Source organism: Glossina fuscipes, unplaced genomic scaffold (assembly GCF_014805625.2).
Source record: "Glossina fuscipes isolate IAEA_lab_2018 unplaced genomic scaffold, Yale_Gfus_2 3, whole genome shotgun sequence".
NCBI classification, from domain to species: domain Eukaryota; kingdom Metazoa; phylum Arthropoda; class Insecta; order Diptera; family Glossinidae; genus Glossina; species Glossina fuscipes.
The window spans coordinates 11,248,132-11,256,749 of NW_023998417.1; positions in this window are offsets into that span (position 1 = coordinate 11,248,132).

An 8,618-nucleotide genomic window follows, 5' to 3' on the forward strand; every position below is an offset into this window, starting at 1 on the left:
CTTTGCACTTGATATATATATATATATATATATATATATATATATATGTATATAAACATACAATAGCTTTACATGCATATCCTGCTCTTTCTCTCTCTCTCTTTCCTTTTCTTTTTCGTTTCCTTTTTTTTTTTCGTATAAAAATTTTGATTGTCGATGGATACAGAAATCTTGTCTACTGACAGCATTTGAAATTTAATGTTGGCCTCGTAAGTTTGTTAAACATTAAATATTAAATTATTGCTATCCGCCTGAGTGGCCGAATAGGCAAGAGTCTCGACTAGCACGACTCAATAGTCATCGATTCAAATCTCAAGTGCGGTAGAGTTTTTAATAAAGCCCAAAAGCCTAGACTTTAGTCTTAGAATTTATTATTGTTTTTATAACCCTACACCACTTGTGGTACAAGGTGCAAGGGGCAACAACTTTTATTATATTGATCGATTCAAAATCACTTTCCCCATCGATCTAAACTTGTCTGTCTGTCTGTCTTGTTTTTTTTTTTTTTGTGTTCCAACTACAGCCTGGGATCGGATCCCTTTTTCGGTACCTCGTGCCATATAATGCCTTACTTTGAATAATCGATATATGAAAAGCTGTAAGGTGGTGTAGGGTATTCAATCTTGGGCCATGCTTCTCTATAGCGTTCCTAGTTGTTTTTTTACTTAAAACATAATGAATAATGGTAGCCAATCCTTATTTGTGTTGGGTATGAAAATCGAAAAAGACTACAAGAAAGAGAAAGAATTATGTTCGACTGTGGTTGAGTCCTCCTATTTTCATAGCAAATATTAATTTGAAATTTAGCGTAGTTTAAAAGCGTTAAAAGCCTCGTTTGCCGTTAATTCAATTAAAATACTCTTTGGATGTCATTTTCCCTTTAACGATCATCCAACACCCTACGATGAATAAATAAATGCTTTTCAATGAAACTGAATTTATTCAACACAACCGTTATTACCTTTTAATGAAATAAAATGCATTCTATAGCAAATATTCGTTTTGCTAAGCTATGCAGAAAGAGATAGAGAGAGAGTCGACGTTCTAACGTCGTTTTTTGAAAAAGAATTTTTCTTTTTTACAAATTGAGGACAAGAAGACAAACATGCTAACTTTTCAAAGATTGAAAAAAAAGAAAACAAAAAAAATGGAAAATATCTTTCCGACAAATGTATGAACGCAATGTTTATCAGTTGTGTCGACGTATAAAGCCTTTAAAGACGACGCTATGCAATGGAAAGAAAAGAAAAACAGAAAGACAAAAGAATCCCAAGGGAGAAATTGCATTTGTTATAACCGGAATTTTCGGTGTATACAGCGTTTCTATTATAAGCTCATGTAGCGCGCCTTGTATCACACATGCGATGTACGCAAACATAAGGTTAACAGTAGCTTCACTTGTCATATAATCTTTTTATATGCAAAACTTACGTCAAACAAGTATTAGAGATCAAGTAGTCTTGTGTTTAACTCTTTTTCAGTTTTAGTTTAGTTACTTTTAAAATGAAAAACCAAAAAATTCCCTAAAACTTTCTCATCAATCTACCAACCAATGCACTAGTGTCCTTAATAATCCATTACCAACATCGATCTTAGTTATTAGCTCAGGTAAATAATAACGAACGTACAGAAAAAAGCGTACATTTTCATTTTTCTCCAAAACCAATGACGATGCGTGTATACCTAACCAATACCGTTAGTTGTAAAGAGAGAGAGAGAGAGAGAGAGAGAGCAATACTTTAATATAATTACGTTGTCAGCAAAATGAAACTGAATTAACTTTTCAAACTTTTACATCATAATCGGGTCAATGGTGTGTCATATGATTGTGTTAGAAAGGTAATCGAAATTTTGTTTTGAGGTTAGATAAATAAGCAAAAAAAAAAAAAACGAACAACTTTTTAAAGAATTTGAAAATAGACAACAAAGCATCGCCTCCATGGAGGGGATTAAAGACAATAGGTTAACATGAAAGGAAACTAGCTCTTAGCAACAACATCTTTGAAGTCTGTGATATTCATAGCGGATACGAAACTTCGTCGTACTCCAATCCGCGGTAGTTAAGCAGAGTTTTTTTATTAATGGCCTCCTAACATAGTGCAATTGCACTAAGGCTAAGCATGATGGACACGATTTTAAACTGTTAGCTGCTATTCATAGTCAGGTGGGAATGAAAGAAACGGTGAAATGAAATCGAAGTTTGAAATGAATCGGAAAACGTATGGGGCAACACAGGACAACAGGAGAGACGAGAGGACACAATGGCGCCACAATGAATGGAGGCCAGAAAAGGCGAAAATAAAAACGAAGGAATATGAGATAAAGGTGGGGGGGCGCAATGAAGAGACAACAGACAAATCACAGCAAGATGGAATACACGATTCTACCAGAAGTAGTGTAGAGTACAAACAGACAATAAATCAAGTTTAGCAAAATGTATTGGACCCTAAACATCTTTAAAGATGATTTTTCTTTCAACCAAATATCCCCGCCTTTAATAAGGGAATGCTTAATCCCATGCTTTTATGGATACTCGCTTTATGTATTGCTTGTGCAGTGCATTGAGGTTTGGATATACATACGAACTGAAATCATTTACTTTTCGCGTCGAATTTTCCTGTCAATTGGCTATAAATATACTCAAAAATTTTATAGATTTTTCGGTTCTTGTTTTTACTTTTTATTATTATCTGGTCTTGATGTTCTTCGTATATAAAATTCGCAACCCTTAGTGCATGCAACAGCCTTCATATAAAACAAAAATGACAAGTTTTCATTTAAAAACTTTATTTTTATTAAATTAATGCAACTGATATTATGTATATATTGAATCAGAGTTAAAAAAGTACGATGGCATTGCAAGGCAAAGTATAAAATATAGGTGAGTGTGCACATGCACACAACACGGCACACAGTTCGCACACGACGCATCCGGCTGCAGTAAGAACCCACGCGTATTACTTTCAACACCGCTCGTTTATATATAGGATTTATAGGGATTTGTTTGCGTGTGTGTGTGTGTGTGTGTGTGTGCGTGCGTGTGTACACAGAATACCCCGTTCTTGTATATAAAGCTTAAAAACATAATTATAATGAATGTATCTGGGTGTGGGTGTGTGTGCGCGTGCTGTACTTATAAATTGATCAAAAGCTGTTAAAGAGAATTTTCACATATTGCGGATAAATTTTTTTTTTTTTTTGTTTTCTTTTTTTACTGCTTTTATGTATTTACGACATAAACTGACAATTTTACGTGGATAGGAATACTAGCAGTTATTGTGACCGAAAGAGATCACGTATACATATATTGGCTTACATTCATTCGCATTTAAAATTGTAACATAAGATGGTTTACAAACAATTATGCAAAAAAAAAAAAAAGAAAAAAAAATGCTCTTACTCGAAATCCAGCGCAAGTCAAACCGGGGGCCCATCAACGAAACGGATGACAGTGATGGGTGAAGTTGCGGCAATGGATACATCATCAACCCATGCTGCAAGCATCAACACAAAAGACCGAGCATTTTTCCCGAGAAGTCTGTGCTCAAAGGATTCAGAAAGAAATTCATGCAAAATATGTTTCTTTTCTTCTTATTTAAGAATCAAAATAGAAAAAAGAAGCTTGAAACAAAACAGACGCTAGAAGAAAGTGTGCTGTGAATTTAAATGTTGTTTCCACTGAAATACTTTAATGAAATTTTTTACATATTTTAGATTTTATTTCATTTATGTTTTCAAGAGGAAAAATTCTTTTAAATGTATTTCTAACGGATTTAAAACATTTGATATAAATTCCAAGTATTGTATAGTATTGCAGGCCATTAAGCTTAAGAGGAGAACGTCAGTGTAGCCCTTTCGGTATCACATTCACGTGAGGTCTGTAGGGAATCACTTGGAATACCCAAGCGCTTTCAATATACTGCAGCAATGGAAAAGGTAGCAAACCGACCCAGTTGTCCCACATAACACACATACGGTCAAATCAGGCTTTATTAGCGTTTATGAAGCTTCGCAATCATGATCTTTTCTTGCACGTTATTGCCCGACGTTGTCAGGCTCTTTAAAAATCGCTCCGTCCAACTTCTTATCAGCAGGGAATTGCCGTAGATTAAATTTGTCACAGTTAATTCAGGTAGGGCATCCGGTTATTGGTATTCTGTTTTCATCCAGCCTTTTGCGTACGATTTGAAAAGACTCTCCTGCTTTTATTCGCAGTGCTTTATTGAGATGAAACGTGCCGCTGGTCTTCTGAATTTTCAGCACATCTTTAACACCGAAAACTGACCGGAAACGCTGATCGCAAACGGGGCAAATCATTTTTGTGCTACCCTCTCGCATTCCGCGATAAGCGTTTTCGCCCATAAACAAGAACAATTTTTCCAAAAGTCAAAGTTATTGCCTTAGTTGAATTATCACTGAATTCACATATGTGTATGTGTGTCTTTTAATTATCTTCCATAAACGCTGTCACGCTAAGGTTATATCTCTTAGGAAAAAATGTCACAAAGTTTCTTCTTCACCTAGAAACCAAGAATACTTGTATTATGTTATGGGCTTATACTCTACCTACTATATGAGCCTATTATATAAGATGACTTGTAAATATTTGTATCATATTGTGTTCCCCATGGCTAGCGCCTACTACTTCATAATTGCTTAATAAACGTCGTAACATATATAAGTTGCCTGCCTACAGCGGCCATCCGTCTTGTTGTGTATCTCCTTCGAGCCTACATATATAAAAATCAAAAATTATTTTGCCAATAAATATTAAGACCGACGGACAGAATTCGCTAGTTTCGATCGCACTTTCAAGACTACCCCTCTGGTTATCAGTAATTTGTACTTATTTTAATCGTAACTCTCGGCGGTGGATATAAAAGCGACTTGAGATAGGTGGTGATGAGTAAGAATCCAAGCAAATCGCTTGAAACTGTGGACAATTCTTCCTCATTTATTTTATAGGATGCAATTTATGTACGAAGCAGACATTTTAGTTTTTGGAATTTATTATAACAAATTTATTACTATTACGATTGTCGTTTGTTTGGTAAACAAAATTCAGTTAAAACTTTTGCATTTCTATGGAATTCTTATGAAATTGTTTTGAAACCGTAAACAACACATATGTAAATGCACAAAGGGAGACTAACATCAAAATTCCTAAATGTTGTATTCTTTTGTATCCGACATTTGAAATTATTTACAGGATTTTGCAACGAACCGATAATAGTACGCACATCCTTACATAAATACCTTTGCTCAAAGAGAGAAAAGAAAGAGAAGTTATGAATAAATATTTCATGAATGCATAGTGAAGCAATAAAAGGTGAATACGTAAGATGATAAAATGCAATGGATGCTGTATTGTGCTGTATTCACAACTGAATACATACCTGGAATATATCTGGTTTCTTCCGGCTCTACAAATTGACAAAGGCAGATTAGATGATGAGCGTAAAACACACATGACTGCTACGTTAAATTACTTACATCTTACATACAACAATTTTCATACTCTTAAAAGAAAGAAAGATGCACATCACAAATTAGAGAAAATGGAAATTTAACACAAATTTGGTTTCACTTTTAAAGGTTGATTTTTGTTTATGTTACTTAAGCAAACCCTGACTGACATGAATTTGAAAGTGTAGACACTTGAGCTTTTCGAAATATTTTCTTTTGATTTTTTTTGTTTTTTTTTTTGATGCACGCATGCATACACATTAACACATATCTATATGCATAGAGGCATGAATACATACATACATATATACATATTATGGTTAGATTGATAGTCAACACTTTGCCCATCACCAACCAAATAAATACATTTCAACGACAAACTGGTATTACAGACCATTTCAACTCGTTTGTGACCATTTTCATGTGCTACTTGGGTTCAGGTTCAATTTTGGTAACCTTCTTGGCCTGCATGTTGCACATACATATAGATGTAATGTTCAACAAATGCATTATTCTTTCTAACCACATCTATGCATGTATATGCATATATGTGTATATACACACATGTATGTATGTATGTATGTATGTATTTATGTATGTACATGAATTGTTGTGCAGATGTATTATTACTAAGTTTGTTGTGTGGATGCATGTAACAGCCAGAAGTACTTAAAAAGTCCACCATTGATTACATCGATCGAATAAAGCTTGCCTACGTAATGTCCGCCCATACATTTTTGTATTCAACTTATTGATCCTAATGTCTTGACGTGTTACGGCCCATAAAAATCCTTGCACTGGAACATTTTTACGATGACCTCTAAGGCAACGGCATCAGATATTTTTTATACGCTTCGCATATATCGCTTGGGCCATCCCAAGGTAAGCCAAGATTTTATATGATGAAAACTTCGAATTTGATACGCATATGACCTGGACTAAACTTTCACCATGTAGGTCTATTTCTTTTTTTACCCCTATTTTTTTGCACGTTTTCATAAAAAAAGTAGAAGAAAAAATTCGAACTTTCAATATTTTTTGACGACAAGCACTGCGCGATCAGCGCTCCATTTTATATGAGGGCTCCCGAGAAAAGTGTATGTATACCACTTGTCAATGAAGAACAATTTATCAGAAGCGGGTTGGTAGAAAAAGGGGTGTAGGGCATTAATGTTCGGCTACACTCAGCTTTATAATGTTTCTGTTTGTTCCCCTTGGTAAAGTGCAACCAACTTGTGGGCATACGATGCATTATGTAAGTGCATATGTATATATGTGTATGAATGTATGTATGTATCCGTATACAAATTTTATCTACGGGGAAGAGAATTGTAAACATTTAAAACGACACATTAGTCTGTAGATTACTTTTTCATCATATATTTATATTTTGTTTTTTTTTTTTTTTTTCTTTTTTTTGGTAAAGAATTACATACACATGTGCGCTGCGTACCATAGCATTCTATACGAATACATACCGTAAAGGAGTTTTTTGCTTTTTTTTTTTTTTTTAACTATCAAAGCAATTTTAAATAGTTTCTCTGCACACAAACCTCAATGAAGTATTTTTAGTGAAAATCTTAACCTCGGTTAACATCACTTTAGGAACTTTAGCGTTTAGTTTGTTGGTAAATTATTTTAATTACTTTCAGTCAAAAAAGGAATTTTGATGATAATTCTAAGCTTTGATTTTCCTTTCACATATACATAGATGCGATTCAGATTTAAAGTAAAAGTTTTAAAAACCGAAAAATGTTAAAGCAATCTTTTGCACCCACTTAAGCAATTTGTATAACGGTTTTATTAGCAAAAGCCAAATGCATTGCGGAATTAGTGTCAGTTTATAACGCAATTAACAATGGGTTTTTTATAGTTTGCTGATCTCGTAATGCATCGAAATTTTTAGATGAACAAAAGTTCGTTTTCGTGGAAAGGGAAAAATGAATATTAGTCAGCAAAAAATTCTGATGCTTTACATGTTGTACATATATATATATGCTTTTTGCCTTAGTACGTTCACCGTATACAAAATAATATTAATTCAACTTGACTACTACTACCAGTACATAATTCCAAATAATAATCAACAAAATACATTTTTTTCATTTTGAGGAACACTTTGAACTTTGCTTGTGACAGTGAGTTTGCTTACGCGCTACAAATCGTTAACACTGCGTTATTGTTTATTTTATTAAACGCCGCTTAGAAGTAAAGTCAAAAATTATTCAATCACTACATATACATAACAGCAACAGGAAGATTGTGGTTGACTTGGTCGGATTTTCTGTGCGGATCGCCAAAAAAATGACATTTTCTTACTTTATAATATTAGATAGGCGTGGCCGATTTTTGTTACTTTCGTAAAGATAATTTAGGATAAGACAGGGTGTAAGTAGGATGGGGACTGCTATTGAAAACGAAGGTATATTCAATTTATATTGCCGTGGAGAAGTGCCCTTTGACTGGCTTATGTTGCCCGCATGCAACAATATTTTGTGCCAAATTTAAAGCCGTTATCTTGTTCTTGCAACCACGGCATTCTTCACCACGCACGTGTCACAGACAAACAGATGGATATGCCACATTTTCTGAAGCGATGCAAATGCTTTGATAAAATGAATATATTCTATCCCTCTTCAAGGATGGGTACAAAAACAAGGAAAGAAATTTCAATTTTAAATTGGAAGCAAAGTATTCTTTAAACTCTAGAAAAATAACTTTAAACTTTTTATAAAACACAGGCATATACAGCAATAACTGTCTCTTCCGAATATATTCCGGATATTCTCCATTGCCCGGGTATTTACTTAAAGCGGGTCATTTAATGTAGGCACTATGTTACAATATATTCGCTCTCATAAAGACAGCACCAACGTTCCTGAGCGCGAATGACTTTATTACACCCATCTTGATCTTCCTGATGACTCAACCATTCAACCATAATCATAAATCTAGTATAGTATATACACTGATGGTATTTCGTAATTTTTTCTAAACCACATACATAGCAATCGTGCGCATAGAGGACCAGTTATTGCACTGTAAGTGACAGTGTGTTTGCACAAAAATGGATCGTCACACCCAGCGTCTTCTCTCTCCCTTTCCCTCTCTCTCTCTCTCTCTCTCTCTCTCTCTCTCTCTCTCTCTCTCTC